This window comes from Perca flavescens, chromosome 1 (assembly GCF_004354835.1).
Source record: "Perca flavescens isolate YP-PL-M2 chromosome 1, PFLA_1.0, whole genome shotgun sequence".
In the NCBI taxonomy this organism is placed as follows: Eukaryota; Metazoa; Chordata; class Actinopteri; order Perciformes; family Percidae; genus Perca; species Perca flavescens.
In genome coordinates, this window is record NC_041331.1 from 10,969,767 (window position 1) to 10,986,217 (window position 16,451).

Consider the following 16,451-nt stretch of genomic DNA (forward strand, 5'->3'; position numbering starts at 1 on the left):
TTGATTCGGTTGGTGTGGGGAAAAAACAGTGACAGGGGACTACCACCTGGGTTATCTACCTCCTCTCAGCAATAGACTCTGTCCATGGATAGGATGGAGGACCTCCAGGCTCTCATGGAGCAGATGCAACAGCTGAAAGCAACCAATGAAAAGTTGATGGAGCAACTGCGGGAACGATGTCAGGTACCAGATGAGGTGCCTGGGCCTTCCACTGCATCTCCTAATGCGGTCCCAGTTAGCAGTTTGGCAAGTGAAGCTACAAACTACCGTTACCTGTATGTTCCTAGGGAACGTAAATCTTCCAAGTTTACTGGTACCAGTAAACAGTTGAGAAATGGATTGAGGAGGTGCGCAGGTGTCTGGAAGTCAGGCATATGTCACTAGCTGAACAGTTACTGTTTATAATTGATCATTTAGATGGAGGTGCCAAATCTGAGATTAATTTTCACCCTAGTGCCAACAGAGATACACCGGAAAAAATCTTTGCTATTTTGACTGAAAACTATAGTTGCTCTCAGTCCTATGTCGCAGCACAGCTGCAACTGTTCCAACGTATTCAGCGGGAGGGGGAGTCCTTACGAGATTACTCACATGCTCTTAAATCCTTAATGGATGTTGCTATACTCAAAACACCAGGTGGTATCACTAATTCTGATGCACTGCTGCGAGATCAATTCATTGAACATGTGTTAGATGACATGTTGCGTAGAGAGTTAAAACAACGTGTTCTTCAGGAACCAGCTGTTTCCTTTGTTAACCTTCGGGGTATTGCTCTTAGGTGGGCAGAAACAAGCAGACAGGGAGGTAGAAGTAAGCCTCGTGCTTATTCGTGTGATACATACTCCCAGGCTGCAGATAGTTTTGAGGGGAGCACAAACACAGTCACTGCTAAGCCTAATGATGAAATTGCTGAAATTAAAGAGTGCCTTCGCAAACAGCAGGCTCAGTTAGATACGATTATGAAGCATGTCACTGTCCAGGCCTTGCCGCCGACTCAGAGTGAAGCTGTTCCTTACTCAACTAAGCGTCCCCGCTTCCAAACAGATGGCAAGCTAATTTGCCACCGCTGTAATAAGGCCGGCCATATTGCCAGGTTCTGTAGGGTTAACCTTGGTAGCCCCTAAGTCCCAGGTAGGGTCTGGCCCTGAAGCTCGGGTACATAGTCAGGTGGAGGGGGGGGGCGGGCTTTAACTCTCAGTCGTCGAAAAACTAGACCCCTCTGGTGCAGAGAGCCAGGCACCGGGAAAGGGTCTCACGGGCTCACCTGAAGATAAAATGGAAGATCCCTCTCGACTAATTGGAGACTGCCCAGTTGTGGAAATCAGCATGGGTGGTGTTATGGTACCCTGCTTATTGGATACCGGCTCGATGGTTACCACGATCAGGGAAAGTTTTTTTGAGAAACACTTCAAGGCAATGGGTATTGGGCTGTTGAAGAAATGTAACTGGTTACGTCTTAAGGCTGCCAGTGGACTATAGATTCCCTATAAAGGTTATATGGAGCTCGATGTCACTGTTTTGGGTAAGACCCTGACACAAATGGGCGTGCTAGTTGTAGAGGACCCCCAGGGTGAGTCCGGACAACAAGAAGAAGCTGTACCTGGCCTCTTAGGAATGAACATCATTGGCCGTTGTTACCACTTGCTGTTTGAACAGTTTGGCTCCAGTCTTTTTGAATCACCTGTTCTCCAAGCTGCAAGGAGTGGGCAGAAACCTTTTCCAGGTGTCAACGCATTGAAGCTTTGAACACACGGGGGTACTTGGGTAAAGCCAAAGTTCATGGTCGAGCCATCCGGGTCCCTGCTGGTACATTGAAGTGGATTCGCACTGCCTGTACTACATCACTCTCCCCTCAGTACGGGGAATTCACTTCCGGCAGGCGTCCTTGTGTCTTCAGCCCTTCTTTCTGTCCATCAGGGCCGTATTGAAATCCCTGTGGTCAACGTGGGCACGGAAGATGTATGGCTACCGCCGCACACACAGCTAGGTGAACTGCACATGGTTGACCCACTGCAATTGGAAAACACAGTTTTCATTGAGGAGACCGAGAATCAGAGCACGGTAGCAGTGATCCATCAAGTGACTGCTCAAAGTCCCCTGGCCCTTGATCTCTCCAGCTTGTCATGGTCTAACCTTTCCTCCGAACAGACACAACAAGGACTGACGCTTTTGCAGAAACAGAGCACAGTTTTCAGCCAGGGAGAGGGTGACCTGGGATGTACTACCTTGGTGGAGCATGAGATTCCTTTAGTGGATGTTGTCCCAGTGCGGCAACGCTACCGCAGGCTCCCGCCATCACAGTATGAACAAGTTAAAACCCACATCCAGGAACTGTTGGATAGAGGGGTGGTGCGTCCAAGCTGTAGCCCCTATTCCTCTCCAATTGTGGTGGTTTTTAAAAAAAAATGGAGAAATCAGGTTATGTGTGGACTACCGGTTGCTCAATGCCAAGACAAGAAAGGATGCTTTTCCCCTGCCTCGGATTGAGGAGTCCTTGGATGCCCTCACTGGTGCCCAGTTGTTTTCAACATTGGACCTAGCAAGTGGATACAACCAAGTACCTATGGCAGAGAAGGACAAAGCAAAGACTGCCTTTTGCACACCTTTTGGACTCTTTGAGTTTAATCGGATGCCGTTTGGTCTATGTAATGCCCCCAGTACCTTTCAAAGGGTGATGGAGCGGATTTTTGGAGATCAGAGTTTTCAGTCTTTACTACTGTACCTAGACGACATTGTTATTTTCTCCTCCTCCTTTGACCAGCACCTCCAACGTCTTGACCTGGTACTGACCCGTCTCGAAGAACACAATCTGAAGTTAAAGCTACAGAAATGTCACTTCTTCCAATCTGAGGTCAGTTACTTGGGCCATGTAATCTCAGCCTCTGGTGTCTCCACTGACCCCTCGAAGATCAGTGCAGTAGCCGAATGGGCCAGACCGACCACTTGCAAAGAGCTACAATCATTCTTGGGGTTTGCCTCCTACTACCGTCGCTTTGTTGAAGGTTTTGCAAAGTATGCGGCTCCACTCCACCGGCTGGTGGCTGAAATGGGGGGCACCAAGAAGAAGCACAAGACCCCGGGGAAAAGTGTCATTGGCGGCAGCTGGAGCGATGAGTGTGAACATGTATTCCAAACACTTAAGAGGTTGCTTGTTAGCGCACCAGTTTTGGGATATGCTGATTTCACTAAACCCTTTGTCCTTGAAATTGATGCCAGTTATGCTGGACTTCGAGCAGTGTTATCCCAAGATCAAGGTGGAAAACGTCGTCCGATTGCTTTTGCAAGCAGAGGCCTCAGACCTACAGAAAGGAACATGTCCAACTATAGTTCCAGGAAGCTAGAATTCCTGGCATTGAAATGGGCAGTTACCCAAAAATTTCGAGAGTATCTGCTGGGGAATACATTTGTGGTGTTTACAGATAACAACCCTCTCAGTTATCTACAGTCAGCTAAACTGGGAGCTGTGGAACAACGTTGGGCCTCAGAGTTGGCAGTTTTTGACTTTGAAATCAAATATCGACCAGGACCCACTAATCATAACGGATGCTTTGTCACGCCAGTTTCCCTCCCAGAGCACATTCTCTCTATTTCCTGGTGTGAAAGTACCACAAGAAGTCCACGAACAAACTGAAAGAACACCTCAAGTTGCCAATGCTCGTGCAGCCACCTGCCAAACTATAGCATCACGACCAAAAGCTGACCTATTGGCTCTACAGGCCACAGATCCAGTGATTGGCATATTCTTGCCATACTGGAAAAGAGGAAAACCTCCAGTGAAACAAGAAATGGCCAGTGTTTACAATGAGAAGTACTGAAAAGCCTCCATGACGACCATGGGCATCAAGGTATCGAACGTACCAAGAGTCTCGTGAGGCAGAGGTGTTTTTGGCCATTCATGGGGAACGACATTGAACAATACTGTCGGGAGTGTAATCGCTGCACGCTGGCGAAAGCAGTACAACCAAAAGTACGTACCTTCAGGGGGGGTCTGATGGCCTTTAAACCTTTGGAAGTCATTGCCGTTGATTTTACCATCTTGGATAAAGCCAGTGATGGACGGGAGAATGTACTGGTGGTGACAGATGTGTTTTCTAAATTTTCCCAGGCATACCCAACATCTGATCAGCGGGCGAGCACAGTGGCCCATGTGCTGACAGAGAGGTGGTTTTACATTTATGGAGTACCAAAACGAATTCACAGTGATCAAGGGAAATGTTTTGAAGTGGACCTCATGAAAAGACTTTGCCATCTGTATGGAGTTGAAAAGAGCAGAACCACACCCTACCATCCAGAGGGCAATGGGCAATGTGAAAGGTTTAATCGAACATTGCATGACTTGTTGCGAACCCTCCCAAAAGAAAAGAAAAGAAAATGGCCACAATACCTACCTCAAGTGCTCTATGCTTACAGAATACAGGTTGCCGTAGGCTATAGGTGCGCTGTAAAACAAATCCAGTCAGCTGTTCAGATGAGCTCAAACTTGGATCGGAGATAATGATTGTAAGTTATGAACCGTGAAATCTATTAAATATAGTAGAATATAACTGAGATATTCAGTGTGTTTTTGTTTTTCCTTTCTAGTACCGGTCATAACGACATTAAAACATACGGCTGGTCTGAATGAAACGTAAATGACTTAAAGGTACGGCAGACTGTCTGACGATTTTATGAATTATTTATTATTTATATTGTGTCTTAAAATATGCTGAAAAATGGACTAATATTGTCTTGATTTGTTATAGGTCTGTTTTCGAATGCAATATTGTCTGTCATTGTTTTTTCCCCAACCTTATTTATAGTAACGGGCACTTATTAGTACAATTGGTTTTCTTTCTTAGTTGGGTTTGTTCGTTTTATTTCATTTTTATTATTATTATTATTATTATTATTATTATTATTATTATTATTATTAAAGGGTAAAGTGCAATATCACTGACGGGCGCTGTGCAATTCTAAAGCTGGTTATAGGCTCAGATATAGCTTTGGAGGCCCCTTATTGCCTATTAGTGTGGTTTGAGGTGTTGTTTTCTATTACTCCTTGCATGGAATTAATGTTTTAAAGTGTGTAGTGCTAATTTGTTCTTTTGCTCTTTTATTGTGTATATTGGGCCCTGAAGCATATCAATAGCCTCTATTATTCCTGTGCATTATTTACTATATAAGTGACTGTGTCGATGCCATTGCACTTTCCCCGTTAAAGTTGTTACTGTGTAGTTTTATGCTGGCCTTTTTGGCCTTTTCCTATTAGTGTTTTTTATCTATGCCAACTTTGTGAATAAACTCAATTCATATTTTGTAATTGGCCTCTCGTCCTGGTTTGTTCTGGACACTTACCTGTTTCAATCACTACACTAGAGTGCAGTTTTTCCTTGTCTTTCATATTTGCGTCTACTATTGTGGAACTGGCAAAGAACTGGTGGTTGTTTGTGAAAGCTTCACAGACAGAATTGATAGGGCCTAGTCATTTTCATAATTTCACAGCCTTAATATGAATCAAAAGTGTAATATGACATTGACGAAATATGAAATAGGTTATTCAATGCTAATTCTTTAACACAAAGCAACACATTATATCATCAATAATAGCTAATAACCTATCTTTAAAATCATTTGTTTATTCAGGTTGAAGATAGTTATAGGCCTACAATATATATCTAATCCTCATGTTCAAGTACAGCAAGTAGCAAGGGGTTTCTGTAGCCAGTGATATTTAATTATTTGTATTTTATTTTCAATGCAGTTGTAATGGCATTGTAGGGGAGAGCCGGGACAGTTGAAACGCGGGACAGATGAAATGGATCCGGGTGGATGCGAGAGGCAGAATTTGTGCTTTTCCTCTAGCATTTCGCCAATCATACCCGTGTGTCCAAGGAGTCTATGCTGCTTCTGTTAATGGACAACCACCACTCCCACATTTCAGTGTCAGCAGGGCACACGGGATTGTGATGCTGTCCTTCCTGCCTCACTGGCAATTTCCACTGGATGCGGAACGTCTCCGGAGCGTCGGCGGAGTCATTAGGTTTCCATTAAAGTCAGTGTGTGTATTTCCACTGACTGCGGAACGTCTGCGTCCCTACTCCGTCCCAGTTCCGTCAGTCCGCAGCCCTCCGCAGCAGATACGCAGAGCTTCTATTTTTGACGGATGACGGAGAGCTCCGCAGCTATTCAGCTCACGGCAGATAGTGCGGGACAGGAAGTGGAGCACAGAAACAAAATACATATCCGGTTAATTTTCAAAATAAAATACACCGTGCTCACGGCTTATCATATTTCCCTGCACTACACCTTGAAAACACAGCACAGAGTCGTTTCCCCTCTAGTCCTCTGAATGGAAACAAACTGTTTTTGGTTTTGTGGTTCTATTCTACCTGAATTCGTGAGATCTCGTTGGGTCCTTGTGACTACAGCTGTCAGTCATGGCCGCAGCAGACACGCAGTGGAGCCGGTCCGCAGCCGTTACGCATCCAGTGGAAATCCCTGGTCACTGTTCCCACCGCCTCCAGCCCCAGGATCGAAGTGTGTTTGGTCCACTCAAACACTATGTCAACACAGCTTCAGACCTTTGGATGAAAAACCATCCAGGCCAGCATATGACAATCTATGACGTCCCCTCCCTCCTACCCCCTGAATCCTAACATCTTTAAAAAGGATGCCTTTTCCCCGTCATTCGTGACAGACCGTCCTCCTCCCCCACCTCCTACCCCATCACACAGTGCAGACCAGGTGCCAAAACCCTCTGCGACTCCAGGTAGGCCTTAAAATTAAATGGATGGATGAATAAATAAATAAATGCATGAATTAATGTTACATTTAAGATTAACCAGTTAAAAAAAAAGTTCATCCTTCCATTTGTAGACATTGATATCCTTGAAGCTGCCCAAGAATTCAACCCAGAGGCAGTCCGTCCCTTTCCATGGCTGGTCTTAGAAAGGAAAATAAGAGAGGAGGGAGAAGGAGGCGTGACGTTTAGTGTTTGACTTGTCTTCCTTTCCAGTCATGTGCAGTGAATTCCAAGTTGTTTAACTATCATTACATTAAAACATGATACAAACACTTAGGCCTATAAATCTAGATAATTATTGCCAATGTCCTATTTACCGTTCCATGACAACTGCGATCCTTACGGGCACCCCAGTCAAGGCAGCTTTGGAGAAGGAACAGGAGCAGCGTCTCCTGAAGAAGTCCTCCAAAGGAGCAAAGAAGCAACTTTTCTCCATCTCCGCTGCCGCTGCCTCTGCTGCAGTCACTCCTGCCACTGCTGCCTTTGCTGCAGTCGCCCCTACCTCCACCCTAGTCGCTGTTGCTCCGGCTATGAAGAAGCGCCGTGGTCCAAAAAAGCAACTGTTCTCCAACCCTGCCACTGCTGCCTATGCTGCAGTCCTTCCTGCCACCACCACCTTTGCTGCAGTCGCCCCTGCCACCGCAAACGTTCCCAGGAGGAGGAGGACTGTGTGGTGTGTGGCGAGGCCTTTAGTTCCTCTATGCCTGGGGAAATGTGGGTGCAGTTCCTGTTCTGCCTCCACTGGTCCCATGAGGCCAGCACAGGTAGTGCAGAGCATTACATAAATGATCTTTGTGACATGAATTAAACCTGTTCATGCTTATTTAGCCTATAGGCCTACTGTTCCTAGACTTCTTTTTTTTTAAATGCAAATTTATTTTCAATTACGCAACACGTTATCTCTTTAATAATCATCAATCGTCAATCAATTTCATTGACTCAATTTTCACAGGAAAACATATTAGGCTAAATATTCTGATAGTTAAGAATTGGCCTTTGTCAAATAATTATTATCATATAAGCTAGGCTACTGCACTGTGTGTTGTGTACAAACTAGCCTTTCAGTCACGATATTTTTCATCTCTCATCATCCATCATTCAATGTTCATATTCACAACTTCTAACATCGTAGGCTATGTATACATACATTATTACAATCATCTAGTAGACTATTTAAAACAATATTGTTTAGGCCTACTTATCTGTGGACGATGAGTCCAGTGACATGTGCACACCAAGCTGGTCACGACGGAAAGGAAGAATATTGTGCGAGATGCCCATAATTATCAGGTGAGTTGGAAGTAGTTTAGCGTTTTCCTGTTGACCTTGTTTTCTTCATAATAACATAGCCTAGAAATCCAGACGCACCCTAGCAGCAGCAAATGTAAAACATCTTGATGTGGGTCTGGCTATTCAACTAGCAAACACTCAACATGACTCGAGGAAGAAATGTAAGAAAATGAATTGTAAACGGATTAGTCTGTCTTCGTCAAAATAGCCTATTAGAAAGATTACGCAAAATGCGCATAGGCTTATCGCCTATTGTTTATTGGGCTACAGAACAAAAATTGTTAATATGAACCTTTACATTAAAATAAATTACAAAATATGTTTGTAACAATAAGTACATAAGTTACTTTTCAGGTATTATTCATTAAAACAAGCATTAGATGAATAGTTGCCGTTGTTTATGTTTCATCCATCCCACCCCTGTGTTTCAATCGTCCCGCTCCGCTGGGAGCACAACTACCGTTCAAAGTCAGTTTATACTTAAATCATTCTATATTTGTACCGAATAACACATGATACTTAGAGAACACGTATGTGAGTTGTTAATCCCAAAAAAAAAAAAAATCTATCTGTAACCTTATCATAGAAAACAACGTTTATCTGAAAAGTGTTTCAACTGTCCTTGGTTTTGAGATGTTACTTGCTGTGAATAACTTCTGATAGGCTACAGTATTGTGGCATAGTATCAGGACATCTTGGCTAGCGTCCGTGGCGCACGGCTAGGGGCGAATGGCCGGATGATGGGCCTATTTGGGAGAAAGTCCAGGGCTGTTTTTTAGCCCCAGTCCGTCCCTGGCTGTTCCTACCGTAATTCTAAGCCTAGGAAGCGTGTCTGTCTGTCGGGTGGAGAGGACGGCGAGGTTGTTGTGTTTTTAGCGGTTCCTACCATAATTCTAATAAGTGTGTCTGTCAGTTGGGTACAAAGCTCCGCGTGAGCATGGGCTTTTATGACTGTCAATATAGCCAGCATCTGGACACCTGGTTAGCTCACCTGGTAGACCCATATATAGAGGTTTACTCCTTGATGTGCATGTCATTCCCCTTCTCTCCCCCCTTTCAAGTCTAAACTGTCCTATACAAATAAAGGCCTAAAATGAAAAAAGCCTTTAAAAAAATAAAAAATAAAATAAATTAAAAGAATATAGCCAGCATCTAACGTTAGCTACTCTGCTGTGCTGTGAAGTAATATCTCACTATTTGAGACAAGTGTCTAGCAACAATGTTGTGGATGCTGCGGTTTCAGCCTGGCAACTTCTGTGAACTTCGTGAGGGGCACCTTTAAGAAAACCGTTGAATATTTAATTGTTGGGTTCTGGTGATGGTTAATGCATTGAGATTCTTTTATGACACGCTATTATTACTGAAGTTACAGAGGCAGACATTATAAACCACTTTGTAGCTTTTCTTTGAAAAGTGCTATATAAATGAGTTTATTATTATAATTATAATTATAATTACTACTACTACTACTAAATTGTGAGGATGATATGTGAGTGACATATGAATCATATATTTTATTTATAAAAAGGAGTCAAGTAATTTACCAAAATATAATTTCTCTCAGCTGTTGTCCCATAGGCTACGGCACCTTTGCTCCACCACGAACTATTACTACATCAGGTGGCAGTGTGAAAATTTTTTTTTTTTTTTTTTTTAAATAAATTGGGCACTCACATAGCTTAGTTGGTAGAGCAGGCGTCCATATATAGAGGTTTACGCCTCGATTCAGCGGGCCTGGGTTCAACTCCGACCTGCGGCCCTTTGCTGCATGTCATTCCCCCTCTCTATCTCCCCTTTCATTTCTTCAGCTGTCCTATCACATTAAAGAGAGCACAACCCTCCTCCTCCCCTTCCACCTCCAGTCTTCATCACACACGGCTCCCTGGGTCCTCCTCCGGCAGGCCGCTCCCGTCGGCTCCTCAGTCCGGTCTTTGGGCTCCCTCACACCACCACCAGTGTCTAGACTCCATTGGGGGGATATCTTTTGAATTTCTACCCCTTTAAATATCATTTCATAACGATGGAGTCTAATCTCCAAAGACTCTGTACATTTCATATTTTGCATATGTACAAATACATTTTGCATATCTGCAACAACGTCTCTCTTGATTGAGATAGATAGCATACAAAAATTCTACACTGCTAATATCACCAGTTTTCTGGTTCAAGCTGTAAAATAAGTTATGTGACTGTGTATGGTTTGTGGCACAGTCATCACAATCCCCCTTAGAGATGAGACTAATGACGTGTAAATGGCCCATCAGCAGCAACAAAAGGATACAGACGGTTTGGGATTTAGGGAATATAGTAGCCCTAAGGAGCCTGGAGGGACTGGCTTTAAAAAGCTTGAAAGGTTAAACATTTCTCCCACTAATTTTAGAAATTAAAGTTTGGATTGATATAAATGTCAAACAGAAGCGTGGCCTGGTATTGATATGACTATTGCTAACAATAAACTAGCCTTTACCTTGTGAGTTTATGAGCATTAAAATGGTGTCTTCGATGATAGCAGGTGGTGTACATTAATGCCAAGCATATGCACCTGGGTGGGGTCAATAAATCCATTACTGCTTCAAACAAGACAAGTCTAGATTGGCTGGGTTTGGTGTGTAGCTGGATTAAACATGGTTAAAATGCTGACAGCTAATGTTAAACGGTGTATAGTGTGACTGTATTTCACTGTAGAGTATTCCAACAACCGGATGTAACAGTCTGCTCTGCAGCTGCCAGAAAAACAACCCAAAGTTATTGTAAGTGTATTTTTGGCAGCTTTAAGATCCACAGTGAGAAACACCTGATGGATTGTGGGTAACTGTAGCTTCCATTGTTGGTGTTAGCCATGCTGCTGTAAGGACATGCTGTTGGGCTATCAAACGGTTACGATGTCGTCGTAGTCCAACTTATCATTGTATAGCTAGTAACATGAAACAGTGAAGAATATAACAAAAAGTGGCAACGAGGATGTTTGGACCGATGCTTGCTGTCCAAGACGGACAGCATCCCACTAACCAGGTTGCGTGTTCGCTGTGAGTGACGAGGCGTGTGCGCAGTGGAATACCAAATTGGTACAAACTCTGAGTAGCTCCAGGGAATTGAAAGGGCTTAAGTTACAGAAGGGAACTGTCTATGACTGCAAGAGTGCCATATAGCCAGGAGCCCTAAAATGGCTGGAGTTATTGGCTCAATTGGTCTCTTTGATTAGAGAGTGGAGCAACGAAGCTGCTACACAGAGCACTTTGACTATTTCGTCGTGGCTAACGGATTAGAGGATTAAAAGTTAGTGCCTACTATTCTTAGTGTGATGGGCCCAAAGACTTTTAACTTGTTACCCAATCTTCTTCCGCCAGCAAAGCCAGGCAGTAAAACCTACAAAGAAATTGTGGACACACTGACAAACAATTTTTCCCCCAAGCCTCTGTTGATTGCAGAACAATTCCAGTCCCACAGACGGAATCAAGAAGAGGGTGAGTCTGAAACTATATTTGTTGCAGCATTTTGCAAGTTCGCTGAGCACTGTGAATGTAGGGATGTTTTAAATGACACATTAAGAGACAGGCTTGTGTGAGGATTAAGAAATGAAGCAGCACAGAAGAAATTACTCACAAAAAGTGACTTGACTCCATGTTTCCGCTGTGGAAGATCAGGACACTTTGCTGCTGACTGTTGGTGTATAGAGATGGACTGTCACAATTGTGGAAAAAAGGACATGTAGAGCGGGCATGCAGAAACAAAAAGAGCAAAGACAAAAGCTCAAAGCCTGAAAGTAAAAAAAAAAAAAGAAAGAAAGAAAAGTAAAACAAAAAAAAGACGTAGGGGTCATCCACACGGAAACGTTTTTCTGTGCAAACGCACATGTTTTGCATCGTTTGGGCCGACCGTCCAGACGAATCCTGCAAACGCACCGCCTGAAAACGCACTTTTTTTAAACCTGGTCTCAGGGTGAAAACGGCTCTCGTTTGGCTTCGTATGGATGGTAAATACGGATCCGTATCGATGATGTCATTGCCACACCCCTCTTTTACACCCTCTCCCACGGCCGCTGACGCACACAACTGCGGTGAAGCTAAGCGAGCATATCCCATCTCCATGGTCAAACCAGCTCACTTCATTTAAATACTGTGTCTCTGCTCCCTGACCCTTCCCTCTGGATTCTACACAAGATATATTGCTAACGCTATGTAGCCAACGTTAAACATCGCTAAAGTAGCTGACCGCTCCAGCAGCGAAGTAACGTTAACGTTAGCTGCTATGGCTATCTGTTTATAAAGTGGAAGTAGACAATTTATCAACTAGCTAGCTAATCTGTCTGCTTATAAACTCCTTGAACGGATTATAGTAACTTTTACCACGGCTTATTGTAGAAAGGCCACTGCAAGAAAAACGTATAGATTATTAAAAAGACATCATTCTTGGATCATTGATGTTTGTTTGACTGCCGATGTTAGAGCTAGCTAACGTTAGCGCGCTAACGTTAGCTCGCATGCAAAATAAAAAGCAATCCAACAGCACATAATACAATGTAAACAAAGACACGTTTTCTTGCGGCGGCCTTCATAAAATGAGCAGTGGTGAAAGTTATTATAGTCCACGGATGTATTAAGAGAACGTTATAATCTAGCTAGTCATGTTATGATGGGAAGTGGAAGTGACTATGCTCTTCTTCTCCGTTTTTGGTGAATTTCTGTAGCAGAAACAGCGCCGCCTATAGGCCTGGCATATGAAGTAGCGTATTGAGTCATTTACAAGTGGATTCGTTTGGACGCAACTATTCTTGAAACGAATCCAGGGAAGACAGGTAAAAAAAAGATCGTTTTGGTACGTGTGGACGGGGCCTTAAGCATGGTAACAACAAAACAAGTGATTCCTCTGAGGAAGAGGTGTTGACTGTAAACACTGTGCGGATAATGAAAGTGGATGAAAGCTCAGAAGGCTTCTGGGTCAGACCGCAACTGGAAGGACATTCTGTGTAGATGCAGATAGACGCAGGATCAAGGGCATCACTAGTGTCATACAAAATCTACAGATCACAATCTACCAGTCTCCAGCCTACCTCAAACCCGGTTTCCTTCACCATTCTTAACTGCCTTTCTCCAAGCCACTACGGACCAGATTTCCCCCACTACAAATTCTCTCCCTGAGCCAAATAAATATTTGTTCTTTTTGCACCACTACAGTCTCCGTGTCTGAGTTCTGTCCCCAAACCTGACAGAACAATCTGGCCAATTCAAATCTCCTGCGACTCTGGCTACTGTCGTGTTTCAAAATCCACTAAGTAGGCAAGGAGAGGACTTAAAAGTTTAACAAGTATTTATTTAAGTAAAATCATAAGAGCATAAACGTGTACACAACTTTGTTGCTGCACTCTTGTTGCTTTCTGACCACCGTCATACAGTGCTGCTTTCTGCACGTACAACAGTATCCTTTTCTCATTTTGCATGACTAAGCTGTCACAGTGCTCTTCCACTAAACACACAACACTATTCAACTATGATTTGTATCCTCATGAAGCATAGCCAGCTTGACTGATTATTTTTATTTCTTACACTACCTCGTGCTGTTGCCTCATTGTTTTTGTTTGTTTTGTGTGATTGTATGTGGCTTTTATGAACTTTTGGTGTTTTTAAATCACAACACGGTGCTCAAGCACAACACAATGCTGGTTTTACTGTTTTGCGCTCCTAAGTTACACCCGGGATCCGCTCCTGCTCCTGCGGCCCATTCACACGCCTGCCCCTCAGCTACCGAGGGAGCTGCTTGCCCGAAGTCCGACGGCAGGTTTCAGTGGACGGACGCGGAAGAGGGGGAAACGCGGCGGAGTACGACAGAGACTTCGGAGAAGAGCACACAGACCACCGCTGCCCTCCGTGCTTCTCTACAACGTCCGATCGCTGAAGAGCAAAGTTGAGGAGCTAAAAGTCAACACCAGATTTTTACACGAGTACCGTGAATCATGCCTGCTTGTCTTCACTGAGACGTGGCTGCAGGAGGACGGGGCTGCAGGAGGACGTGCCTGACTCGCTTGTCTCTCTGGACGGCTTTTCCCTGGGGCGTTCTGACAGGACCAATAACTCTGGCAAGAGTAAAGGCAGTACCTGTGTTTATGTTAGCAACAAGTGGTGTTCGCAGTTCACAACAAAAGAGTCGGTCTGTAACCCCGAGAGCTGAAATGTTTAAGCCTAAGACCCTTTTATCTTCCACGTGACTTCGGCAATAGAATAGAATTTTTCTGTCCGAGCCTGCCCCGCTTCTGAACAGGCATTAAGAAATTTATGTCCGAGCCCGACACAGTTAAAATCTCCTTTTTTTTTCTCTCATACTAATGACACATGTAGGCTACGTTTGTTTGTGTGGAAAGCCCTTTTTTATTAAGCAACTGTAGGAAGGCATTCGGAAATGTCAACAGATGAGCGCATCAGTGCATACGGGGCAACAAGCGCACGTTAATCAGCTGTTAAAATGTTCAATGTGTTAACCTTTCCTGATCGCTTTGTTTCCGACCGTGATCAGAAAACCAGGGGAGACTCATTACCTCCAGGGCCCACGTTATAACATGAATAACCACTAACTCTGCTCCAGTAGCATCTACAACACGTCTGCTTCCTCTTTTTCTATCTCTCTTCTGCCCACTTACCACACACACTCACACACACACACAAACCCACAAGCACTAAGCTCTCTTAAAAGGAGCCGCAGCACCATTTTACAACAAATGCCTTATCGCGCTGATGTGACCGAGCCTGACCCGACCCCGACCATAATTTCTAAATATCTGTCCGAACCCGGCACGGCCCGTCGGGACCCGTCGGCCTCGGGTCGGGTATCCATGCCTTATTCGGCAACATTATATTATGCACTGTTTATATTCTGCCCAGTGGAAAAGCTGCAAATGCAGCTACAGCCATAGCAGACTGTGTTCACAGGTAACTAAAGCATATTCCTGAAGCCCCCTGTTTTATTTTAGGTGATTTTAATCATTGTAAACTTGAGCCTGCTTTACCAGGGTTTAATCAATACGTGGATTGTAATACCAGAGGTAAAAATATTCTTGACAAATGCTATTCTAACGTTAAGAATGCGTACACCGCTAAGGTTAAACCCCCTCTAGGATCTTCTGATCACAATGCTGTCCACTTAATCCCCAGGTACAAGTCCCTGCTTAAAAGCAGCAAACCACAGGTTAAAATGGTATATATATGGGATAATGATGGCATTGAAACTTTAAAAGGCTGTTTCTCCTGTACCAACTGGGAACTCTTTCATAGTCTGGAGTTAGAGGAGGCCACACATGCTATCACTGATTACATTAACTTTTGTAAAGATAACATGTTACCCCAAAAAGTAATCACTAAGTACCCAAATAAATCTTATATTTCCAGGGAAATCAAAGAGTGCATTGTACAGAAAAAAATAGCATTCAAGAGAGGGAACCTTGTAAGTATGAAAATTATGAGAAAGAAATTAATCACAAATTAAGAACAGCTAGATGTAAGGAGAGAGACAAATTGGAATCCCACTGTTTGACTATGAACAATAGTCTCTGGGACTCTGTAAAAGCCATGACAAACATAGCACCAACTAAGAGGTGTATTAATGTGATAAATGAAAGGGATTAAGCAAATGAGTTGAATATTTTTTTCTGTAGATTCGAAACAAGAGACTCCTCTCAAGAGCAAAAAGCAGCTCTGGATGGTGTACCTGCATTGAACTCTGAAAATTTCCATTGACCAGCATGTTGTGGAGAGACTTTTTTCATGCATCTGCCGCAGGAAGGCCTCTGGACTGGATGGCATCTCTGGGCGCCTATTGAAATCTTGCAGCAAAGAGCTGGCAGAGGCATGGTGCCCCATCTTCCAGAAGTCTCTAGACATTCACTCTGTTCCCTCTATGTGGAAAAACTCTACTATTATTCCCGTACCTAAAAAAGCAAGCTGTAAAGAGAATAATGACTACCGTCCTGTAGCACTTATGTCACTGGTGATGAAGCGTTTTGAGAAAATTATCATACAGTTCTTGAAAACAGAGGTTAGTTGTCTTTTAGATCCCTTTCAGTTTGCATATAAGAGTAACCGAAGCACAGATGACGCCATCATTGCTGTGACACTTAGTATTAACAGACATTGAGAGGATTCTACCTCATACGCACGCCTCCTATTCGTTGATTTTAGCTCAGCTTTTAATACGCTGCAGCCACATTTGTTAATTAAGAGGCTGAATGATTTTAAAGTACACCCCCTTATTATCAAATGGTATCACTCATTCTTAACCAATCGTAGACAGCAGGTCAGCGTTAATGGGACTCTATCTGAATCAAAAATGTTGAGCACAGGAGCCCCTCAGGGCTGTGTCAGCTCACCTGTCCTTTTCACTTTATACACAGATG